Source organism: Dreissena polymorpha, chromosome 9, assembly GCF_020536995.1.
Source record: "Dreissena polymorpha isolate Duluth1 chromosome 9, UMN_Dpol_1.0, whole genome shotgun sequence".
Classification (NCBI taxonomy): Eukaryota; Metazoa; Mollusca; class Bivalvia; order Myida; family Dreissenidae; genus Dreissena; species Dreissena polymorpha.
Genome location: NC_068363.1, coordinates 57,175,496 through 57,203,030, shown reverse-complemented (window position 1 = coordinate 57,203,030; position 27,535 = coordinate 57,175,496). Strand labels below are relative to the sequence as shown.

Genomic DNA, 27,535 nt, shown 5'->3' with positions numbered 1-27,535 from the left:
AACACTTTGTATCATGCAGTATATATGTAATTTTAGATAGAAGACGCCCTAATGGCTTTGAAAGCACAGATAGCATTGGTGTGTTATGTATACCCATAAAAAGTATTAAATTAAGTAATAAATTATATATCCTGTATTATTTTAAAGAAAAATGTCCTGTCATTTTTAACAATGAATTAAACAAAAGTGAGTAAAATTCTTAAGAATGTTAAAAACGGTAATATTAAGAAAACACTGCGTGTGTTTGTGTGACCACGATCCTTTTCATTTTTTGCAACATCACCAACGCCATATGCTATGTTTACAAAAAAAAAACACTATCAAAGATGTTGATAAAATAAGTTTCTAAGATTTCTTATTATAATAATCAGTTAAGCTCAGTCGTACGCACTATATACGTCAACTACTGTAAGAACTGGGCTGGATGCATTTATATGTCTATAAAAAAGAAAACAGTTCGAATGTGTTTAACCGACTGCATTATATGATTCGTGTTGTGTTTTACAGAGCAACACCAGTGTTCCTTACAATACCTCAAAACCGCGTTTGCTGCGGATGTCCGGACATCTATGCAAGGCTTGATCATGATCATATAAACGATTCTCGATTAAGTATTTAGATATTATTGCTAAGTGGATTCCGTGACCAATTAACCTTTTTATTAAAAAAGAATGCGATATAGATAATTGTATTGCATAGAACGTTGCATTAACTTGCCAGCGGTTTCAGTGCATTGAATAGCTCTTGAAAATAAACAAGCACAAATGATTATTATTCTTTAGGATGCTTCGGTACTTGTAAGCGTTTGAAATAAAACTTTGAACCATAAATTAGCTTTAATTGGATTTATTTGCTGCGCTTCTAAAGTTATAAGCTACACGACTTTTTAGAGATAAGTTAATACAATGTAGGCATCGCAAGTACATTAAATACAGAGCGAAACAAATCTACCGACAGTACATGTCATCATCCAGCTGCTGAACAATTATGATTGTTTGCAAAATGATAACCACGTATGATTCTTTGGGAAATGAAATATATAATATAATGTAAAATATTAATGGCTTGATTATCTTCTGTGCTATCGTAGTTGTAACAAAGTATTGTCTTGACAGCAATTTCTCTGCGACAATCAAGTAAACGTATGTGATTGCAATTCATTCGGCACTTAAATGTATTGAATTGATTCAATTATCTTGATATTAAATAAAAACAAATATCATATGTAGTAGTATGTAGGTTATGTAGTTTTCTATCCCAATAAGCAATATTATTTAAATAGTTTAAAGCAATTTCTGGGCAAACTGTGATTTCGTATTTCTTTCTTTCTTATTTGTGTTTGTTATTTTGCAAACGTGTAAAAACCTCGAAGAATATTTTACCGAAAACTTAAATAACACGTTTTAAGCTGTGTTTGACAGAAACTCATTTCCATACTGATGATAAAACTTACGGCACCTGTTAAGCATATACATGGAACCAAATATGATTCAGGAGACCTGGAAGTATCCAAGATTGATCATCGTTGCAAAGTATCTAAAATGATTAATGCAATTTTATTAATAATTAATAGAAATTATGAAAACCTGTGACAATATTAGGAGAGTAATTTCAGTTACCTTTAGCTTGTATCATACGAAAAATAAATTCAGCAAACAAACACTATTTAAATTATTTAAACTGGGTCACCGCCTTGGAATGCTCAATTTAAATCACACAGACATTTGCACTTGAATTTTGACCTTCCCATTGGCTTTAAGGACCAAATACCTGTCATGACAATTCGTCTCCCAATGAAGCCGACTCAAATGCCATTGAAATGTAACGTCGAGTTTGCATGGTCAGCTTCTATTTAAATTGTGTGTCAATGACCGTAATCTGTGATCATTTTGCGACAATGACTGTTGCCAGTTCCGTGTGGCCATAATACCTGCAATGTTACGTCAGTTTAGACTTGCACGATTAGTAATTATTGGCTCCGCTTGAAAATTAAAAGGCTGTGGAATTATCTCATTGCATCGGTGACAAGTGAGAACTACCAACGGTCATTAATATTTTTCTCCCCAGATATATATCTTTCCAATCACTCGATGCAAATGCGCTAGGGCGACACGAAGGGTTTAATTTTATCAAAATAATAGATCTGGCGAGAAAAGCAAAACACATTACGAACAGTATCATTTTCGTATATCGATTTTAACTGATCTTAACATAGTAAATAGGCATTACTGTTAGATAATTTACCGGTGTTCTTGTTGCAACGAAGAATATTTTAGCAAATACATTAGATTTGGAAATAACACAACATACATGATCAAAGAAGAACGCTAGATATGTTATCGATTGGTTGATTGTAAACATTGTACATAGTGCAATAGGTTTCGCATTCATGTTTGTATGTTTCAGGTAAGACTTCCGGCCTGAGTTCAGTCTATATTTATCAACAATTTAACATCAGTTGCACAACAGTACGCAATAAAAAGCATGCCAAACAAATCAGATGAACAACGGAAAGCACATGGAATACATTTTGCGGACATTGGATGATCGTGTGTAACCAATCAGTGCGCTGGCTTATCGCCAGACCTAGCAAGTGTGCTTGATCATCGCGAAGGGTGACGTCACGTTGGCAAAGACTTTTGTTTTTGAAGGTAATGGGAAGTATCCAAAGATATTCAACTATCCCAAAATGTAGGTAACTACGTTGTAAGACAAACTTGTTCACAATCATAATTACGGTGATAGAGCTGTCCATACTTGACATGCATATATCAGAACAAGTTTTCTTACTTGTATTCCTAATCGTCGTTAAATCTGACTTTCATATGAATATACAGTATACAACCAATTATATAAACTAGTTTAAATGAGTCGTAAACCATCACGAATGTTTTTTTTTTTTCTTGGTACACAACTTACTTTTAAAGGTTAAATATTTTAGAAAAGTATATAAATACATTGCTTACTAGTTAAAAGTGTGTTTTATCACCAACATTATAAAATTGTATAACTAAAGCCAAGAATTATCTGCACTGTAATGGTACACTGTTTTAATTGGAAACAAGATGAGTATGTTCTTTTCGGTATCGGACTAGATTGCCCAATATGTTATTAAGCACGATAATAATTACTTTTAATGTTTACATAATGCACGGTAATTTGTAAAATGTAATTGGCGCTATTTCCGTTATATATTTAACGTGACACTGCAATTTTGCATTGATGATAATATAAAGAAGTGAAACTCCAGCTGCTGGAGCAGTATTGAATTCTTATTATAAACAATTATTTGGTCTTTTATTCAAGGCAAGTGACCGATTGCCCAAACAGTACAAAACAGCACAATACAAAACAACATAAACACGTATAAGAATAAAGCTGGGGTCACCGCCTTGGAACGGTCAATGCAAAACATTGGGGGTTTAAACCGGTTTTAGAGCGCTCAACCTCACACTTGGCCCAGCAATATTCATGATACATTTAAGTGAAAATAAAATTTAACCTCATAACATTGTAACTCAAATTAAACAATAATAAAAGGGAATTAAAACGCATTCAATTTATTTACCATTTAATTACTCAATGGAAGGAACGATACCAGAGCAACAGAGTTACAACTTTTTGAGGAACGATGAAATGAAACTACGAACAAGAATGATCTCCTGCTAATGCTACTGTAGCTACTGTGTTGAAATATGTAAAGCCTTTATAGCTTGTATATATTGGTCGTGTAATTTTATGTTTGTTTACAATGGTGATATGTAGTATATACAAATTTAAATATAAAATTAGCCGAACGTAAACATGTGATGTCAAGCTTTATAATGCGTTGACCATGTTCAAGTTGTTGCATGCGCAACAAAATTTGCTTCTTGCCGATCTAATAGTTAATTAATTTTACATTTTTCTAAAAGGGAAAATGCCAAGGAGACGGCACTTAGAACAGGAGGACGCGCCAATTCTTGATATATAATTTATCAGTCACATGACGCAAACCTAAAACATAATGTTCCTTTTTTATTTGTCAACATAAATTCGTTAACCCAAATCCGTACAGAATATACATGTATACAAATTATATTGGTAGAATAAAACCATCCGCTCCTAAGCGCAATATCGGAAGTTGCATTGACTCATTTGTTATAGCATCTCAAAAAAGAGGTGGCGACCGTGGTAATCGGCCATGCAGTAAAGTCCATTAACCGGTTTTCCGAAAAGCGGTACTTGAAGTTTTACAAGGCCGTCCCGATGTTTTATGATACGAAGATGATTTATGATGTTTTTGTACATTCCAACATGAGGTTAGCTCTACGTTTAATGCAATTAATACCTACCTGTTTTTACAGGTAAAACAAAGTACATCCTGCAAACGTAATTGTTGTTTAAAAACTCCTGTGAATCACACCACTTTCATTTCTTTTGAATCTGCGTAAAACAAATCATACGATTATTTGAGTCAGTGTTTACATGACCTTCATTATTGATGGCAGTTGAGGCAAACCCTTTATCTTTTGGCAGTCGTTGTAATGTTTCCTGCTAAAGCTCTTAGCAAATCACTCCCAATCACCTTGGCTAGAGTTTGGTGTGTTCATAGTAATAGGCATCCGGTACAAAAACACCAAATGCATATACATGAGAGAAATTTGGGTACATGAATAAAGTGCGATTATTATTTTATATCCTCACTTATGCTTTGCATTTGTTACAGTGTTGTTCAATCTTTTGAGTTCGTTCATTCACTCTAATGATATATGAATATATGCAAAATATCACACACTTGCAATGTAAAAGATGTGACTCTAAAGGTGCACCAGATTTCTATAGCTATAAACACGTTCACTCCACATACTAATAACCTACCGTTGTGCATTTTATGGCATCCCACTACAATCTTGACACAAGCAAACAGTTGTCCTTCATAGGGACTGGGATTCCGGCAATACATTAATGTTGACTTCTTTTTTGGCCAATGCCATTTTTGTTTATGCATATGTTAAATAATTGAAGATGCAGTGGTGTGATAGAATATGTCGTTCAATATGTACTGTGTGTCACATATGCTTGTTAGGAAATACTAAGCAGTTGGGGAATTCAGGACTGACAACGATCAATAACAATATTGTACAGATTGTATGACCGTATTACAAAAATAGGATTGAGCTACGTAAACGTAAACATGCCAAATAAAATTGAAGTGTAAATGCGTGGTGTAAGGTGTGCTAACGGGATGTTTTAACAGTAACACACATCAAAAGAATAAATTATTATAAAAGGTTCATTATTATGTTATGCAGTTTTTATTCATCTAAATTTAATATAATATTATAAACAATGCATTGTTCTTAAATATTCCTTAGAAAGCGTGATTATCTGTATGTCTTTTTTTTCAAGGAGCACATATATCCGTCAAACGAATGCTTACACGCATGGTTGTTTCCAAGCTACGAAATATATGCGAAAGAACGCTAGAACGCAAATACGTTATCTTTCACAACAAACTGTGCAACTACCACTCTAACAATGAATGTTAAAAAATATCCTTTCATAAAATTCAACCAGGTGACCTTAATACGTTGCCAATCAAACAATATTTATATACGAGGTCTTGACATAATATTTAGTTTCGGTTTCATGAATATGATTGTAGCGTTGTTTTTGCAAACGCTTTGTCATAAGTAGCATTATGCTTGCGAACTGATTCATAGAAGATTTTTAGTGTTTCCTTAAACCTATCCAGTTACATAATATTATAATGATTTATCATATTATTTTGATATGTTTTTAATCAGACAAACGTCTGTATTACATCAGCATTATTATTAACTCAAATTGTGTTTTTAGAAATTTCTTGTTGACAATTACAAGGTATAAGTCGGCATACAGTTAAATTAGCCGTATCGATTATGATTGTAAATGTTTAATATACCCTATATCATCGTATTATAAACGAGCATACGTCAAAGGGAAACAGACTTATTCATTGAATTTTTGACCTCGACCATAAACAAATGCATTAGCTTGCTATGAATCATTATCATATTTCAAAAATAAAAACACTACAATTTTCCTACATGCACTACATGACTTCTTATTATGCGCAATTGCTGCTCGATGTTTCTCGAGGTCGCAGCAAGGACATATGAACGTTTTTAATATGTATAGCTATATTTAAAAAATGATGGAATACCGGTTAGTATAAAAGGATCTTAATGGAAGTGACCTAAATACCAAATATATTTTAAAGAATGCGTAATGATTTTGTTGTACAGTCGCATGTTTCTTTTTTAAAGATCCAATTAACCGATTTAATGGTACTATATATGTTTATAAACTGTTTAGAGTTAAATCTTAAATTAAGGAACTTGTTAACTATTTGGAAAAATAATAATGTTCAAACTAATATTGATTCCAGAGATAATGTATACACTATATACAAACAATAAAAAGTATAACTCTAAGACAAATGTTGAAAAAAAGCAGTCAGTATATGGATAAATACTCGTTAATCGATATTGCTTGAATCATAAAAACGGTTACTTTTGCATAAACGTCTATAAATGTTTGAAATACCCTAACGGTATATAAAAAAGCCCGAACGATTCAGTGGCAGCTCGAAACATTTTATGTTCAATGGTTCCGGAATCTATTATAATTATTGAACACCATTCCAAGTCTATAGTGGTGTAAAGGATATAGTGGGAGCGTTCTTTAGATCTCCCCCAAAGACACCAAGTACTAGTTCTAGGCCCAGGAAACGGACTCGAGAGCGTTTAGACTTTCGATGCAATCGAGCTCAAATAAATAGGTTTAAACTAAGTCTATATTTGTTGTTAGTTTATACAGTTAATAACGTTTTTTCATCACGAAATAGTTTGTAAAAATCTGCATAAAACCAGAAATTGGATGAATATATTTAGCGCCACGTGACTGGTGGCTGAGTAGACTATAGTGTTCCAGCTTTGAATCATTTATGGATAGTCAACCCATAATATATATTCATATATATGTAAGTATATAATACAACTCGGAACAAATATCTGAATTATATCAATGCAAAGCAGTGTTAAGAACATTTTTCTTTATTTGCGACATGGTTATGCTGTCAGATTGTACGCGTGTGTATTAAGCATTTTATACGCTTGTATTGAGCATTTTATACGTGTGGATTGAGCATTTTATACATGCGGAGTATTCATTCTGTGCACTTTCATATATTATATATATAGTCAGAACGTACAATGTATTTTAAGACTTTGCGCAAGACAGACGAAATAGAAAGCAACATTTATACAGCTATACCATACATATTATAGAAATATATGTTTGGATAACGAAACCACCATATAAGTGTTCGTCGTGATGTTACAATTGTTATGTTGTCTTTCGCTTATCTACGCATACATCGGCATATACTTTGATTCTTGACTAATAATATCAACTTTGGAATTCTTAAATGACAAATAATAGCACACACGCAGGATAGAAAAAAACATCGTCAGTTGATATTGTAGTGTATTCAAAAGATGACGGCACAAAATAAATGCCCACTACTTGGAGAAAAGAATATATATAAATTTATATATACAATTGGTCGGTTATTTGTGTATTTCCTGCGCGTTGATGGCGCAGTGAAAAATAAACAAACTGAAAAAAGCGCGCACACTATCGTGGAACGTAATGGCTCAGTTTTTTTGGTCAACACTGTGTTTGGCCAAATGGTTTGCGTAACCGTATAACATGAGGCAATCGGGCAAGAACTTCTGGATCAGGTACCTCCATTTGTCACTGTGATTATGAAGTTTGCATCATTACATTCTAAAGAAGACAAGACACATTAATCAGTAATTCAAATATTTTGCGACAATTAATCTATGTCGAAAATATTTCATATTTATTATGTCTGTATCGGTGTAAAACAATACACATTGAAATCGTTTGTATACATTTGTAACTTATTGTATAATATCTTCTCTATGCTTAAGCTGGTAAAACCTTTGAAAGTATGTTCAGTATCAATTTGAAACAGAGCGTTTAGAACTCTAGAAATAATAAAACATCTATTACAAAAAAAAAATCTATTGTTACACGAATTTACACAATAGGCTTTCATCAAAGTTATTGTCAAATGCAGAAGTTTTATTACGTTCTATGGGCTGTAACTTGAAGACAAATACATGCATTCACAAATCGAAGTAGATTACACATTCAAACTTGGTGCGTTTTTAATACGCTTACAACTGTCTTTTGCTTGTAGGTGTGCAAGCAATTACAATTAGCCACATCGGACGTCTTTTAAATTAGATTTTGTTCGCCAAATAAGGGACAAAGATGGCTGAATCTACGGAAAAAGATTCGTGTCAACCAAAAAGATTATAATAAGTTATCTTTGAGAGTAAAGTTTTATTTACAGCCCAAACAGATGCATTGCAGTGTCAGGTAATTGTGGAAATAAAATATTAAGCAACAGAATGATACTTGGTTTTACTAAAAAGTACAATAATCATACTATGCGACTATATGGTAATTTTTTAATATTTCACGTATGCTGAAATGCTTGTAAATATGTTGCTGTTTTCAACCTCTGGATACACTTCATGTTGACAATTGTTCAATTATATTTTCAGAGAGTATCTCTCCCACCAAATTATGCATGATTTCGAAGAAAACAAACACAACATTTCGCAGGATCAAGCCGTCGATCTAGTGGCGCTGATTTAGCATGCACAGGAAAGTGAAACATCGGACCAAGTTAAACATGCCGATATAATGTATATTTACTAGCAAAAATTGATGCCACAGACCGAACTTACAGAAGATATATTGCAACGAATAGATGATACCCGCAAGAACGTATTCAATATGAGTGTACAAGAAGCAAAACTGAGGATACTTGAGCTAGATGGCGTCCACTTTGCCGCTGTATGGCTTCGAACCTCACGAAACCGGGAACAACTCGGGCATAGTACGGCTCTGGGTCGGTCCATCTGGCCTGAAGATTGAGAACGAATGCAGGGAATGCAATCAAAACTTCGTACAAAGGCAAGAACAGATAAGTCCCTGTTACTGTATGTCCCGATTAGGCGACTTTTTTAGATATATTTGCTGCATACCATATCTACGAACCGTCCAGGAAGCTTGGTAATATTTACACATATATTAAGCATGTGATACTATTAATCTACATTGATCTATATCATTATCCAAAAGTAATTGTAGTTTTCTTTTTTAGCATCCCATATTCCGCGATTGTAAGCCTAGACCTTTCAAAAAGCACCCTCCAAATTGCCATTAACCAAGGCTCTCGGCGTTCGCTTTGCTTAAAGGTTCGCATACGCCCTCAGCTGGCCAAGTCTGCTTACAGGAGTCTGGTTGAAATGCGGACCTTTTACCATGAAAATCGCGTTCCCGTCAATATCCAAAACATGACAGGACAGTCACTGCTAGGCGTTTTAGTTTCAATGTTAAAGAGAAGCTCCAAAATTGTTAGGTGAAATAAACAAAGTAATAATCAAATCTGGAGTGTTAATTGACATCAAATTTAAACGCTTTTCAATCTTTCAGTATTTATCGTGGGGTTTACACTTACTTGGTTTGATTGTTTATCCATAATCAATTGTTTTGTATAAAGATGCCTTGTAATTGAAACAATGACATATTTTAACAGAGATTAACCCGTTCATGCCTAGCGTCCAGAAAAAAAAGGATATTGCAAACAGCGTAAACCCAGATGAGACGCCGCATGATGCGGCATCTCATCTGGGTCTACGTTGTTTGCTTAAATGAATTTCAGTAAGAATTGTTCTAAATATAGAAATAAATATACTAGACATCCCTAATTTTGGAAATAAATAGATCCAACTTAGAAGGATGGGAGAGTCCACTAGGTATAAATGGGTTAAGTATTAAAACAAGCCGATAATGTAGCTGCTCTATAATAATTATTTAAAACCTAGGATTGGTCCAAATAAGATACGCAAGTTGGTAATAAAATGTTGGATAATTTTAAAACGAAGTAATGTTGTTGCAGGTGTGAAATACATCTTTGACGTGAGCAAATTAGGTCAAATCAACAACAATGTCGAGCAATCGCATGACGGAAATCGTGTTGATGATAGGAAGGTCGGGAAACCATAAAACTTTATGTCAAAGATGACTAAATTTGCAAAAATATGCTTTTTCGAGATTCCTTTACATTTAGCGTTTATCATTACAATAATACTAACACATTGAAAAAAATATTTCACTTTATTGCTACGTAACCTTACAAATTAATCTTTTGCAGAATATAATTTGAGTTAAGTGAACATTATTGTTTTATATAACCCATATATACCAAACTACGTGCAATGCTCATATTGAAGTTAATGGGACACTTGATTGATTTGAAGTCAACTTAAGGGCATCTGTCATTCTTTTGGTTCATAATAATTATTCGTTTCTCCTCAGGTAAAGGAGACGATTGATAAAATTCGAGATACTTTCAGTTGTTGCGTGTGTTTGGACAACGAATTATCCGCCGTTCTGATTCCGTGTGGACACCCTATTTGTCGCCAATGCGGACAGCAGTTGTGTGATTGTCCTCTGTGTCGCGCGAAGATCAAGAGTGTCCAGAAAGTGTTCCTGCCTACAATCGGTGTGCCACAACTGACAGATCACTATGCGTTCTAATCTACGATATGTTGTTTCCGTGCCATTGATCGGCTGAATCTGTGCACCGATCGAATTTTTCCGTGTCAAAACGGGTCGGATATTTCCTTGACACAGCTGATCGGCTGTGTCCGTGACACAACTAATCGACTCTTTCCGTGCCAAAACTGATTGGATATTTCCTTGACACAGCTGATCGGCTGTATCCATGCCACAACTGATCGACTGTTTCCGTGCCACTATTGATCAGCTGTGTACGTGCCACAACTGCAAGACCGTTTCCATGCCACACGTGATCGATTTTTTTCGTACCACAATTGATCGAGTGTTGCCGTGTCACAACTGTTCGACTGTTTCCGTGGCAACATTAAGCAACTGTCTCCGTGCCACAGCTGCCAGATCACTTGACTTGAGAAATTCTTGATTGAACGTGCATTTAGACCTTAAAAAATCTAGGAAACTATTATTTGAATCATTAGCCATGTAAATGTCTTTTGAACAATATTTGACGGACCAATATGCAAGACAGCGCTGTTATAATTTCAATATCGTATCGCCTATTAATTTTATTCAAAATTCAAATAATTTCTAGGTACAAACAATTGTTTACAGTTGTACGCATCAGTGTCACATATATATTAATAAATGGTAAGAGGCATACTGATTGATAATTCAATATTACGTTTCAGAGTTCGGAAAATGGTCACCCTATGAACACTCTGTAAGCGACTTACAACACAATCTTACTGCTTAACGATGTCAACATGGGATTGGAAAATTGAAAACATAACGAGAAAATGTAAAGTAAATTAATTTTAAATGTATGTTATACGCTGTAAAATAAAACAGGACTTTTAACGTGCACATATTTCCTTTTGGATTTATGGAGAAAATATCAACAAAGGAACATGTTTGCCAAAAGTCATTGGTTAAGCAGTGTTGTCGCGTGGACTTCGACCGACGACATTAAGTCAGCTATGATCATGCATAGATGTGCAACACTGTTGATTTCCTTACAACGTATTATTCTTTTAGTTGGTCGCGTTAGTGGCCGACTAAATTTACAGAGCATATTTTGCAAATCAGTATATGCTTAGAAGATTAGCTACGGTAAGAACCGCAACTCACTCTGCTAGGGACGATTACTGCTGCCTGTCTGCAGCAGACAACAAATAATTCTGCTCTAGCTGTGAGTGTTTATACCAGCTTATAAGACAACATTGGCCAGTCTAGTGTTTATCATTGAAATCTGTACATATTGGCTGCTTTCAGTGAAAACGGGTCTTAATGCACGTCAAATAAGACTAGCCTGTGTACACTGATTAGCCTGTGCAATGCGAACAAGCTAATCAAGGACGACAACAGCGAACAACTTCAGTGCCTTGAGCGCTTCGATATTCACTCGTGATTGCATACAAAAAATATTAATTTTCACACATGGGTGCTGGCATGCAGTCATTGAAAAACGGACATTGTCGGACGTACAAAAATATCTACCGTTTCATAGATGGTTTTCCACCAATGACTCATGCTGCGTAATTTGTATCTAGGCCAAATTCCATTTTGACATGTATTATTTGAGTTGATGGGAAGTATTCTGTGAGAAATTCTTAACAGCTTCATAGAAAATACCATGCAGTTTTGAGTTATTCGATATGAATAGAAACCTACTTTGATTTCATTATATAAAAAAACAAGAACAAAAACCAAAACGTGCCCTTTAAACAAATAATTGTTTTCAACTTATAATGCGTACATCTACCACAAGCTTCAAAGTAATTATTAAAAAAGAAATTTTATTGAATAAAATGTGCACTTCTTCTTGACTTATTTTTAACACCCGGCATTTTATGTTTAATATGTAATTCCCGCTGGTGAGACAAGCTTATGAATGTGCTGCTTATTTTAAAATGGTTTTTAAGGAGTCCTTATTAAAAATGTCTTATGGTTTCGATAGTTCTTTCTAAAACATGTTTAACGGTATTCACTACACTCTTCCTTAAAACTTTACGATGGAAAATTCCAATTTAATGAAAGTTTTATAAAATATTTAAACATTGTTTAACTTCAATTATTTTGTCATTTAAAAACCATGTCAATCTGAATGATCATTTATTTTAAATAAACTATATTGTTCATTGAACGTTTGCGTCAATGCTTACTAAAGTATAAGAATGGATAATCAAAAGAAAATAATACATTTGAGTAATGCTTTGAGGACATGTGATTGAATGCATGTGTTATTGACGACACTTTCCGCTCTTAGGACATTATTCTTTTAAAGCGAGACTATACGATTTTTATATGTGTTAAATTGTAATATATTGATAAAAAATGTTACAGTTACACAAAATAGGCAAGAAAAATTATACATTGAAGACGAATTTCATAAAATGCAGCAAAGAAAAATTAGCGCCCCGAGCCGATTGTGACGAAGATATTTCGTACATATTTTCCTACAATAAGCAAAGCATTCGTCTCTTTATTAGGATCGGAGTTAGAGTTCGTGTGTCGTATGAATAGATAGCGTTGCAGGAAATTAAAATGATCCGTAAAACTAAATTTAGATTCACATCGTACGTACATGATATTCATGCTGGCGAATTCGACTGTCACACACAGTACAGACATTTTCGATTTCAGAATTTAATATCTGGCTTATTTCGCAGTTTTCGACACATGTTCGTCTTAAATTTTATTTTTATTTATATTGAAATATATGTATAATAAGTTGTTTACACATTTTATAAAAATTCATAAATATTTGACAAAATCGTAAAGTCTTGCTTTAAAGAAAGCCTCTTGTTATAAAAAAATGAGGCGAAAACATTAGTCCCTCTTTAGGCAAATCTAGGACGACACTTAAGGCACATGTATTAAACATCCTTCTCACAAAGAGAGGCTCATTTGTAAAAAAATGCGTATTTCACATAGAACCAGTCATCACAGTGTGTACCGATACACAACAAAAAACACAACTATATTTAAACCTTACACCTACAAATCAAAGTGCTTAGTACATTTGAATTATAATGAGCCTCGCTCTGTGAAAACGGTGTTTAATGCAGGTGCGTTAGTGTTGTTCAAGATAAGCCCGAGCAGTCCACACAATAAGGGATAACACTTTCCACCTAGACTGGATTTATTTAAATAAGAGATTACATTTTAATTTATATAAAAAAACGCACACACTTTAATTTCCTTTTACGCACCTGCATCTAGCCCCATTTTCCCAGAGCGCGGCTCAATTGTAAATGCAAAATACATTGTAATGGATACGTTTTTACACAAAGTAAATGTGTTTGTTAAGTAACTAAAATAAGACCAGAGAAGAAAACACTTTACAAAACAGATTAACTCGTGACATTGATTTTAAAACGTGGATGAATCGTGATATGATTTTACTTCATGTAATGACATATAATATCTTCTGACATAATAACACAAGTCATAGAGTTATTAAACATTATACAACACGTGAATTAGGTATATAAAGGGACTAAAATTCCCGAAGTGCTTACACAAAAGTGAACCTATTGCACAAAACTATTAACGTTTAAAACACACAATACGGGTTCAATAAATAAGGGTGTATTTTCGGTTTTACAACGCAAACATTTTGGCCAATATGAAATAAAATATAAATTATCTACATACATGTACAGACCCTGTTTTGAGATATGGAATGGTCAAACAAGAGGTCATGGTCCCTAGGGCGCTCACCTGGGACGAAAAAATGACTTCTAGAATAATTACATTTTGTTTTCATATTCGACCTAGTGACCTTGACCTAGGTTTTGAGTTCGCATGACCAAGTTGCAATATCAGCCGTGATTTCATTATGACAAATGTTCTGAACAAGTTCCAGGAATATTGGCCAATAAATGTTGCCAATATAGTTTTCATTATTCTCTAATAAGGAATACTGTCCCGCCCCTTGCAGTCATGTTTTCATCGACCTTAAACAAATTTGCACTCCACCGAGAAGTCTTTACAACAAGTTTTCTAACTAAGTTTCATAAAGATTGGGCGATACATGTGAATTCTAGAGTGTTAACAAGGTTTTACTGTGGCCATATAAGCCGGAACCATTTTCGTACTAAACCCAGATATCATTAGAACGAAGGTTCTGGCCAAGTTTTATGAAGATTGGAATCTAAATGTGACTTCTAAAGAGTTTACTATCTCCATATGCAGAAAACTGCAACGCACCCTGTTGGCCATGTTTTTCAACTAAGCAGATTTATTTTCGAAGTCGTTCAAGATATCATAGTGACACATGTTCTTGTCAGTTCTATGAAGCTTTGACTAAACATGTTACTCCCATAGTTTTGACAAGGTTTTACAAAAGCCATATAGCCATATAGGTAAAATTCCTCGCCTCTGGCGGCCATGTTTTTAAATGTACCGGAAATATGTTCGAACTCGTCAAAGATATCATTCTAACACAAATGCTCGACTAAGTTTGATAAATATTGGACAATCAATACATATGACTTCTAGAGTATTAACCAGGTTTAACTGTAATCATAATATTATATATTATAGGGAAAACTGCCCATTCCCTTGTGATTATGTTTTTCAACCAACCAGAACAATTTCCAAACTCGTCCAACGTATCATCGGGACACCTGTTCGAACCAAGAATTTTGAAGATTGGACAATACATGTGGCCTCTAGATTGTTAGGTAGAGCCACTGTAATGATTACCCGCGATTTATTTGAAGATCGGAGAGCCTTTATACCTATTTACTTATGCATATTTAATTTAAGCAGATACGTATCTGAAGTTGTCGTGGCCGAGTGGTTAAGGCGATAGACTAGAAATCTATTGGGATCTTCCCGCGCAGGTTCGAATCCTGCCGACAACGCATACATTTTGCGACGCTTTTTATTTATTTTCTTACGTTATTTGATTTAATATAGCATATAAGCTATGTTAATTGTTAAATAGTAGTCCGGTTTTCCAGCAATAAAACACAAATTGCAATACTACCTGTATAAACCAAGCTTTGCATCGAAGTACACAATTTTCATATTTTCACTTGCGCCATGCGCTCGCGAAAATATCAAAACGTAAACGGTAAATCTGTCTATTTCTTGGTATTTTTTCTGTGTCTATAAAAACTAAGTTCAAAAATATTTATGAATTGTATGACACTTTGTTTTTAACCAACCCAATTTCGACTTGGCTGAAACCACACACATTTTATGGCGCTCTTCCATAGATAACAAGTCATAACTGCATCTGTACACACCTACTGCATGCCCATATTTGGAAATCTGGATGAATTATGGAACTTTCATATACCCCTGGGGTGCAAATAAACTGGACAAAAGCCGAGCGTAGGGATGGTTTTAGAAAAATCATTTTTTTAAGCCTGGAAAGCCTACCTAAATTGTGCATGTAGTTCAGTGAAATGATGCTGATTAAGTTAATAATACATTAGATTGTATTTGGAAAGGTGTCCATTACAGTTGCTCTACCCTAAGGAAGTAAATGTTGACGACGGACGACGCACGACGGAAAAAAGGAGATCACAAAAGCTCACCATGAACATGTTGTGCTAAAAAAGAAAAACATCATCGTGTTCTAGTCTTTTAGGTAATCATATATAATCTGAACCGTTCTCTTAAAAAGACGGTACTTCATACTTGTGATTAGTCGTTCCAGATTATCCTTTTGAAACGCATGCGCAGAGCAAAGCTCTTTTTATTCCCTAACCATACACACATGGTAAAAATAAATCACGTATGGTATACCGTAAAACAAAACTTGTTTCACGTCTTGCTAGGTTTAAGCTCTTAAACACAGCGTAATGATGTCATCCGATGTCAATTTGGCAAAATACACATGATTTTTTTAAATTGTAAAATATTCTTCCATATTACATGTGTAATTATTCAGTAAAATGTTAGTATTATAACATTACAAAATTGATAATAAATTCCCCAGCACACTTAGGACTTAAGAGCCTCTGGAAAGCCTACCACTACTATGTGGGTCTACTGGAGGACTGTGCATTATAATTTGCTTATCAACTACATCTAACATTTAACAAATATTAATACAATGATAAAATGAGACCAACATGAAAACCATCACACTTTGACATATTTACAGGAACTACACTACTCTATAAATATTTACTACACAAAGTGGTTTTTTACAGCTAAGTCAAGTGTGGCATAACATTTCCACACCACTCTTTAAAGCTTTAACACGATGCATGGCAAAACTTATAATACAAAGCACATATCTGCTGTCCAGCCTCTGTTAAAGATTGTCAACACATTCATTGAAACACTTGGAATACAAAGCACCTATTTGTTTTCCGGCCTCGTAAACTAGAGTTACCTCCCCTATTATTGAGGTGTCAAATCAATATTGTCGATGTCTGCTTTACGTTTCCGTTAATTGCAATGTCTGTGCTTTGATTTTGTTGCCAGTTTTCAGTGACAAACTACGCCCTGGCAGTCGATTGCAGGTAGAAACAATTGCTGCACGTGCTCAATCTTGGCTCGACACAGTGTACATAGTGACAGTTGCTTCCACAGTTCCAGCAAGTTGGATGCCCATAGGAAATAGGAAAGGCCAACGGTTCGCTGTCCAGACAAACACAGCATCTGTATTTCTCGCTGATAGGTTCTATCGTCTCTTCCAAAACCTGAAAATACACAACTGAGGCATATTTAATACGCAATTAAGTCAAATGTCAATGGCTGAAAGACAATGAAGTCTTACTTGCATATACTGAAGTCCTATATGAACATAATTATGTATACATGGTGAAATGCATATGTGACTATATGTATACATGGTGAAATACCTATGTGAATATATGTGTACATTATGCAATACCTATGTGAATATATGTATATATGGTGATATGTCTATTTAAATATATGTATATATGATGAAATACCTATTCGAATATATACATACAATTATTTAAAGCAACAATCGGACAAAAGGTATAAAAATGTGTTACTTCAGGACTGTTTATAAAAAAAAATGAAACTGGACAATCGAGTCTTATTTACTTATTTAGAGATATCATTTTCAGTATTCAAATAATTGTTTGAACAAAGATAGGTTAACCTTTAAAACATGAAAAAAGCCAATCAGCACCAATTTAAGTAAAATAAATGCTAAACAGTCCAATGACCATTGAGCTTAAACACTGTAACAAAACACGGCACTTAAAGGATCTTGTCTACAGATTTGGGCAAAGGGCATATTTTGGAACATGCTATTGATTGATTGTTACTCCATAAATTTAAACTTATGGTTTATGGTTGAATTACCAGGAATGACTGGTTTAGACCTCCAGGTAAAAAAAATCAACAAGCAACAATAGAAAATAGACAAGAAGTGTCGTGAAATACGAAAGTTGCTTAAAAGTAAAACATGTACACAATTATATACCAACTGGGAACAAGCAACAATTTATGCGAAGTAAGTTGGGATCACATTACAAATCTACTCTTCTTAAGAATTAACGAAACACCCTATTAGCTTTTTACATTAGTATCGAATGACGTATGTATCCTGACTTAGATAAGCGTTACCTATCACTTACCAGATTAAATTACAAGATTCTTTAAATAACCCACCCTCATTATTTTGGGCAGACCAAACAAAGACTTGTCCAACAAAATCTCATTAATCATACGGCAGTAATTTTGTTTTAGCAGATTTTAGCTTGTAAACTCATGCAAAAGGCAATACATGACTCGAATGATTATGTAAACAGATTCCATTTATTTGACTAGTGATTGATTTAAGCACAATGGTCATAATGTAAACAGCAAACGTGTATTTAACTAGTTATTGATTTAGGCACAAGAACAAAGTGAAACAGTTAAGTTATTTATTTTTTTCAATTTCTGCAAACATCAATATATAAATTGTTGATTAAGTATTCAATATGTTCGTTAAACAACTTTTCAAATATTTATATGAACCTTGTTCTGTTAAAACTGGGCTAATTTATGATTATCAAGTGTCGTCCCGGAATAAGCCTATGCAGTTTCACAGGTTTATCGAGGACAACATGTTCTGCCTTTAACCCACTTATGCCTAGCGTCTAGAAAAAAGGCCTTGGCAAACAACGTAGACCCAGATGAGACGCCGCATGATGCGGCGTCTCATAAGGGTCTGCGCTGTTTGCTTAAAGGAATTTCTGTAAGAAATATTCTTAATATCGAAATTAATATCCAAGACATCCCTAATTTTGGAAATGAATTGATCCAATTTAGAAGGATGGGAAAGTCCATTAGGCATAAATGGGTTAATGTTGTTTGCTACCTTAACTATCATAAAAGCAGAAAGGGTTATCCCTGATTAGCGTGTGTGGACTGCACAGCTTAATCTGGGGGGACACATTTTGCACATGCAAAAAAGCCCAATTTTCCCAGATTGAGGCCCATTCAGTTATCATCAAATTCTACAGGCAATTACCAATATAATAGTTAAAAAATGCGTTTCTTTAATAAGTAATTTACACCAAATTGCTTTCATGTAAATACGATTTAAATCTGTAATATAACAGTTGCAAATGAAGAGCTTACAACAAAACGTGCGGTTTTACATTTTGATTAACATCCTAGCTTTTTTAGTCATAAAGGTACAAATATCGTCAAAACATCATGTCCATTTCATTTGATAGTTTATAACTGCATGTGTATCCTTAACAAAAAAAACTAATGATGTAAACATGAGCATTGTTTACCTATTCAGATTACTGATAACAGAGGTTGGAAAACTGTCACAGCACGATGACTCAAGTGTGCTGACTTAACCTTCAAATTAATCGGTGAATGCTTAAGGCCAAACATGTTGCAGTTAAGGGGGGCTAACCCGACTGTATTGCTGCTATAGATAAAGCATTTCATAGGCAAATGACCGACTAATACAACAACAACAACAACAACAACAACATTTATTACCTCTTAAGCATACAATTGCTTTTTAGCCAAATGCATTATACAATTATACATAATACACAAGTGTAACGACATGGATGATAATTATTATGAAATTGGGTTATAATTATAAAAATTATGTAATGGAGGAAGTTAACAAATATTTTACTGATTCATAACATAGGATATGTTCTTCTAACATCGACAATGAAAGTTGTTAATAAAATAATGAGACAAAGACTGCATTGTTCTACATAATTAGTTTCATTTTAACATTCATATTATTACTCATCAAATTATGGGAAAAAATAGTATACATGGATAAATCAATTTGTTTCTAAATTGTTCCGTAAACAATTCGCATTATATATGTATTTTGAAAGATTAATGATTTCTTTTTTATTTTGTGTTTTCATTAATAAATCAAACTTATTTAATGTTGGCCATCTTTGATAATATGCCTTAAAATAAGTTTTTCTTATATCTTTGTATATTGGACATATTTATAAGAAATAGTATTCACTTTCTAAGACATTAAGATTAAAAAATTTACATTTCCTGTTATCCCGAGGAATATTGTGGTATGAACCTCGTTCTATTTCTAATCTATGTGATGATAGGCATTATTGAGTTAGTGCTATTTTAACTTTGTTGTTGTGATGATATCCAGATATTGTTCTGTATTAAACGTGTCCTTGATGCGGCAATATGTATTAAGTCTTTATGAATTATTGATCTCACTGTACCAGTATTGCTTGTAATGATCAAATAATCGCAGTTTTATTAGATTGTATATGTAGGTTTGTTCAGATTTTTCTGTCAGGGTTTCTTGTTCAGTCCATACAAAAGTTAAACCTAGCTGTTCGAGTGTTGATTTGATAAGCCCAATTCCTTTTGTTGTATGTTATGTTTTGTTCTGCGTCATTGGATAGTGATTCATATATTATTTTTATGCGACTATCATTTGTACATGATATTATTTTGAACCAATATTTAAAGATGTGTAATTTACGTATCACAGATAAGTGGTATCGTCCTAATTCGCCATACAGTGCTGATAGATTTGTTGATTTTTGACACAAAGAATTTTTCTTAAAAATTTTGTATGAATTATTTCTAATTCTTTTCCTGAAACTTGTCCCCAGATTTCAGCAGAATAGTGAAGAACGGGGGTTACTAATTTTAAAAAGATTTAATTTTTCTTTTGTTGGGAATTCATTTTTGGTTTAAAACAGAGTAAAATCGATGAAGCGCTCTGTTACCATGTTCTGATATTGATTTTATTGTTGTATACCAGTTTCCGTTTTTGAATAAAGTTACACCTAAATATTTGAATGATGTGACGATTTCTAACGGCTCATCATATAACTTCAAGTTAAAACTTGTGTGTCGGTTATTTATTTCGAAAATAACAACTTTTGTTTTACTAGTATTGATTTTCAGTTTGTATTTATTGCAATAGTTTTCAACGTCATTTAACATAAGTTGGGTTGATGTTGGCGAAGTTGAAAATAGGACTTGATCATCGGCATAAGATAATAAAAAGAATTTAATATACAGTAATGTATTCATGTAAAGTATGCCCAAAATAGCATGCATTTGAAAACAGTTTTTTTCTGGACTATCCATTATTTTATTTATTTGTATGATGTAATTCCATGTTTAAATAAATTTAGAAATCGTGGAAATGTACATACGAATTGTTCAATGTAAGACACCTTTCTGATTATTGTTTAATGTATTTTCTTAAGGGGGCCGTCCAACAGATAAAGCGTCGTATCGACGCGATTCGATATTTTGGGAAACTACGAGGATTGCTTATATAGCTAAACAATGCATCCGTTCTGAATTGAGCGTGGTTAGTCGAGTGGTCTGGGCGGGAGGCATTTTACTCCAGAAATCCAGGGGTCAGTGGTTCGAGCCCTGTTGAGGCTTACTTTTTTTCCTGTTTTTTTTAAATTGTATTCTTGTTTTTTTTTTACTGGGAATTAATAGTTCAAATGTTAAAATTTATTTATATAAAGCATTTAATGAAAAGCTTCAATACATACCAAATCTGTTGAACGGCCCCTTTAATGTTTTTCGCCTCTAAAGTGATAACGGGTATTTTCCGAAGATTTCACCTGGTGATCTAGTTTATTGATACACGCGTCTCAGATTGAAACTCCACCTTTATATTAACAAGATAAACGCATCACTGAGTTTAATCAATATTAGGTCATAAATGTGGCCTCTAGAGTGATAACATTGTTTGTGTAATCACATTCCTGGCAGACAAACATGATGACACTTTATCTAAAAGGAACCAATTAAACACCATTTCTGCAACTTATAATTTCTATTGGAAATAGGTACCGGAGGATAGTTGGCTTATCATTAAATATACAAAAACAGACATATCACAATGCTAAAAGTACAGCTTATATTGATGAAAATCTTACCAATCAGATTTTCTTATGACAAGATCAGAATACTAATTTTTAAATTATAGTAATTACCTGCAAAACAACCTTACTTTAAGTTGACAAAAATATTTGTCTTTAATAAAGAAATATGTACATATATATGTATGGTGAAATTGTAGTTTAAATACACTGTGCTGCAAGTTACGTGAGAGAGATTCAAACTTAAGCGTGCCTGAATAAAGGCAAGTTTATCCTGATTAAGAATCGTTATGATCCGGATCAAATGTCTTTTTTTCAATAATGTTCTAACATAGTTCAGGAAACTTTTAATAAATAAAACAGAGCTGCATAATTATGTAAACACGTCACATCATATTATCAACAGGTCCTTAATAAACTTGTCAAACCAAGATAAAAGAAACATATTATATTCAAATATGGCTCTTGTTTGATGCATACAATTTTGTAAACTTGTGTTAAAAGTAAAAGTAGGATATCTTTGCATATTATACATAGTATTTGCATATTATACTGCTACTCAGAAAATGAGTTGGCAAATGCACATCCTAACATGACTGAAATACATTTTTGTCATATTTTGGGAAAGCAGGACTGAATGCTTGTGTGCACAATATCGTCCCAGTTTAGCCTGAGCAGTCCAAGCAGTCTATTCAGGGACGACACTTTCTTTCTCGACTGGAAAATCTGCGTTTCTAGTTATCTGCTTTTCGCAGAACATTATTTGTTTAAAAAATGAGGATTTAAAATTTAATTTGTTATTGCCTTTTTGTTACTAAATCAAAAGCATATATATAGTGGTTCGTTTAGTATAAAGGCATGGCAAATGTAATCTTTAAATGTTTTGAGTGTATACAGTATGATATAATACTGTTTTTATGTAAAAGTATGCTGGAATGACTGCAGTGTACGTCTGCACTTCAAAGGAACCCTCATTTTAAAGCGAATGATTCGTCAAAACAAAAACATAAAACAGCTGGTAGCAGCACATATACTGTCCAATATCTATCTAATTATAATGTTGAAAATAGCAAAGACATTTTCTACGTAAGCAAACCAAGCTGGCGACACTTGGTCGCATTTTATTGCTGTCAATGAGGCACGTATAAAGAATAAAAACAGATACGAGACATTGGATTAATCAACCTATTAGATCTGTGAAAACAATTATTAAAAGAAGCTGTTTACAACGCAAATGATTCAATACTTCAATTTATAACAAATAATTATTATACTTTTTTCTGTCCAATTGAAACTTCAAAGATATGAAAAGTTCTAAACTCACAAAAGGTACAGGGTGCTGCTCAAAAGTGGTAGATTGGAAAGTTGAACCAGCATTGTGTCAGTATGTTATAATTGAATAACTCAATGGAATTCCGTAGTCCAGCACTTGTAACCGACTCATACGGCTTTATCGGTATCTGGATAAATTCTATTTTGACACTTTTTTAAAAATTGATCATCAACATTCATAGGGAAATGACTAACAACGTCATGCAAACAACAATGCGGTTATGCAATATGAATTGATACTCATTTAGGTTGTACTTTATATCACTGCAAATATCACGTATGGTAACAGACAACCTTCCATCTATAGATCGTATCTTACAAGAACCTACGACCCAGTGTTAACTAGTGCAAGTAACCTTTGAATATTAATAACGTAAAGGTTGACAGTGCCTTTTTCCAAGTAGTTGTGTGGCATAGTAAAATGTTCGTAAGCGTTGAATAAGTGATACTAACAAATATACAAACGTCGAAAATGAATTATTATATCGGCATACATTCATTACATGTACATGTACTGACTTAATACTACATGCACCGCAATGTTTCTTACTATGTATAAATTGAAATATACTTATTCACATATGCATTTATAGTATTGTGAATTTGTTAATAGTTAGCCTTAGGAAATTGGAGATAAGTAAATATCTCGTTGAACGACTATGTTGTTAGGCTAATTATACTGTGTATACGGTCCTGTTAAGATTTCTGTTTATTCATTCGTTCAGATTCAATGAAAACCTTTTAATATCTGTTATAAAAAAATATTCGATGCCGTTTTATTTCATTCCAATGAGTAAGTCGTATCTCCATGTCTAGGTCAGATCGGCCTAAAACAGTCCGCACATGGGCACAACTGATCGAACTTAAGATTAAGGTAGCGCACCTCTAATGGGCACATATCCAAATATAATCTAAGTAATTATTTTCTTAATCAGCATCATTTCACTGAACTACATGCAAATTTGTAGGTAGGCTTTCCATGCTTTTAAAAAAAATATACCGATTTTTTCAAAACCACCCCCACGCTCGGCTTTTGTCCAGTTTATTTTCACCCCTGGGGTATATAAAAGTTCCATAATTCATTCAAATTTCCAAATACGGGCATGCAGTTGGTGTGTACAGATGCTGTAAAGGTGTTTAAAGTTAAAACAAGATGAAATAAGTATTCTTTTACAGACATTTATTTTTTACAATTTTTTATCTATGGAAGAGCGCCATGAAATGTAAGTGATTTCAGCAAAGTATAAATTGGATCGGTTAAAAACAAAGTGTCATAAAATTCAAAATAGTATCATTTAAGTCATATTTTTAACTTAGTTTTTATAGAAACACTATATACAGCAAAAATACCAAGAAATAGACAGATTTACCGTTTACTTTTTGAAATAAAAATAAAAATGCAACATGCATGGTTCGTATTTTCAACAGTAAATCACCCAATTTCGCCATAATGTTGTTTAAATTTTAATAATTGAAGAATGTGCATAAAAATTGCAACATATTTAACAATAAATATAGCTTATATGCCACATTAAATCAAATTACGTTAGAAAATAAATAAAACGCGTCGCAAAAAAGTTGTTTTTGGCAGGATTCGAACCTGCGCGGGAATATCCCAAAAGATTTCTAGTCTATCGCCTTAACCACTAGGCTACGGCACCTAATAGTAGGCTCTTCAACCTTCGAAGAAATCGCGGGAAATCATTAGAGGTGCGCTACCTTAAAACCAAAATAACAATGTCTGAAAAACATGTTAAACTGACGAAACTCCCATGTCTTTCCTTTGTTTAATTTTCACAAAATAACTTATGCACATGATCAACAAAATGGAATAAAAACAGCTCATGTGTTCACAGATACCTGATCTATTGACTTCTGATTCTATACTATATGAGGCGTTTCTTTAGGCACAATACATGATTTATCACTGCGCAAACACGGTTGAGTTCATATTACTCGTTTACAAAATCTTATTCATCATAAAATACAGGAGCAGCGTTCTGGGAAAAGTGGGCTTGATGCATGTGCATAAAGTGACGTCATATTCTGGAATGATGTCATACGTATGATGTCATAGAACAAGCAAATCAGGGACAACTTGACTGGATTTTCGGTGAGAAGATACTTCCATTATACGAAATATACAATTAAAGCAGAAAGTTTTATCCCGGAATAACCTGTGCGGACTGCAAAGACTTATCTTTGACGACTTTTTGCGCAAAGGCATGGAACCCTGTTTTAACAGAACGATGCTCTTAGTCCACTCTTAAGTTGCACGTTCTTGTACTTTACAATCATAAAACAGGGCTGGCCATTTTGGAACTACCAAATGTAGTAAAGATGTGCCTTTAAATAACAGTGGCATATGCAAAAATATGTATATACTAGTATATTAATTAAACATTAGCATTAATATTAAACATCCTTCAACTCGTTTTTCACTATCGTGTAACTTTAAAAGTATTAAATATACAAAAAGAGCGACATTAAATGGCGTAATATATTTAAATTGAAATAAAACCAAAATCCGTAGTCTCCAAGACAATCAATAGAGGATATTTGTTGGATTCGATGGAATATCGATTTTAATTCACGAGTGATCATATAAAATTATATTTTCACGAATGGCGCAGCCACGAGTGAAAATATGTATTTTTTATGTTCACGAGTGAATGAAAATCGATATTCCATAGAATCCAACACATTTTCTTTTTATTTTATGCTTTTTTCACCGCTTATTTACATTGTAAAAGAGTTTAACTTGATAATTACGCTGGATTTATGACGTTAAATGTCGAAAAAATGATGTCATTTCCCAGTAAAACAGTGGAATACATCGTAATTTTTCACTGTTATTTTTTTACTGTTTAAAACAGTGAAATACAATGTTTATTTCACTGATATTTCTCTATAAACCACCGGAAAGCATACAATAAATAGAGGATATTTGTTGGATTCGGTGGAATATCGATTTTATTTTACGAGTGATCATAAAAAACAATATTTTCACGAGTGGCGCAGCCACGAGTGAAAATATGTATTTTTTATGATCTCGAGTGAATTAAAATCGATATTCCATCGAATCCAATAAATTTTCTTTTTATTTGATGCTTTTTTCACCGTTTATTTACATTGAAAAAGAGTTTAATTGGATAATTTGGCTGGATTTATTACGTCATTTCGTTGAAAAATGACGTCATTTCACAATAAAACAGTGAAAAATATCGATATTTTTCACTGTTATTTTTCACTGTTTAAAACAGTGAAATACCAGTTTTATTTCACTGATATTTCTCTATAAACCACAGGAGAGCATAAAATATACTTTTTTCCATTGATATTTCTCTTTAAACCACCGGAAAGCATAAAATAAATGTATTTACACAAAGTAAACAAAACTGTAAAATATCTTCAAGGACAAGAGAAAACAACGCAATGAAAAACAGTATAACTTCTGAAATCGAACGTTTTTTCCCCAAAAGTTGTAGTATCTTGGTACATAATTTTACTTCATGAAATATCATATGATATATTTGAAAATAAGAACACAGGTCATAGAATATTTATACATTATACAACACATGTACCGATATGTGATTCAATAAAGGGACTAAAACTGCAGAAGGAAACGCTTACACAAAAGTGAATCTATTGCACAAAACTATAAACGATTATAAACACACTACGGGTTTAATGAATAAGGATATATTTGCATTTTACAATGCAAACATTTTTGCCAATATAAAATAAAATTTAAATGATGTACATACATGTTAAGTCCCTGATTTAAGATGGAATGGTTTGTAGAGATGAACTCCCAAAAAAGAACCTTATCTTGCTCAAGTCTCAAACGGAAAAATATATAATTTGAGCCTTGTTCTTGGAACACTGGAACACCATTGGGCTTAATGCAGTCCGCAAAAACTAATCTGGGATGAAACTTTCCACTTTTATGAAATCTTTCGTTTAAAATTAGTCCACTTTAAACATGAATCCAGTTTTGGTGGAAAGTGTTACTATATATTAGCTTGTGCTAGACTGAACAATCTAATTCCGGACGATACTTTACACACATGCATTTAGTCGAGTGTTACCAGAGGGATGCTCATTTCATCCCCTCATCAAACATGGTCAAAAGAAAGTCCTTATGGTATAAAATAAGCTTTATTCCCGTATTGCAAGGGTAAAGCTGTTACATGTAGCATAATGACGTTATTCTGTCTCCGCGTCAATATGGCATTCAA

The 27,535-nt window shown here is 33.4% G+C and overlaps 1 protein-coding gene and 1 non-coding gene across 3 annotated transcripts in view; one reads left to right on the top strand and one right to left on the bottom strand.

Moving 5' to 3' along the window:
- The window catches only part of LOC127845792 (E3 ubiquitin-protein ligase MYLIP-like), a 239,331-nt gene that overhangs the window by 179,438 nt on the left and 32,358 nt on the right, over positions 1 to 27,535 (bottom strand). The window lies entirely within an intron of this gene.
- Trnas-aga (transfer RNA serine (anticodon AGA)) lies at positions 15,437 to 15,518 on the top strand. The gene has a single exon. It is a non-coding gene; the product is annotated as a tRNA-Ser (tRNA).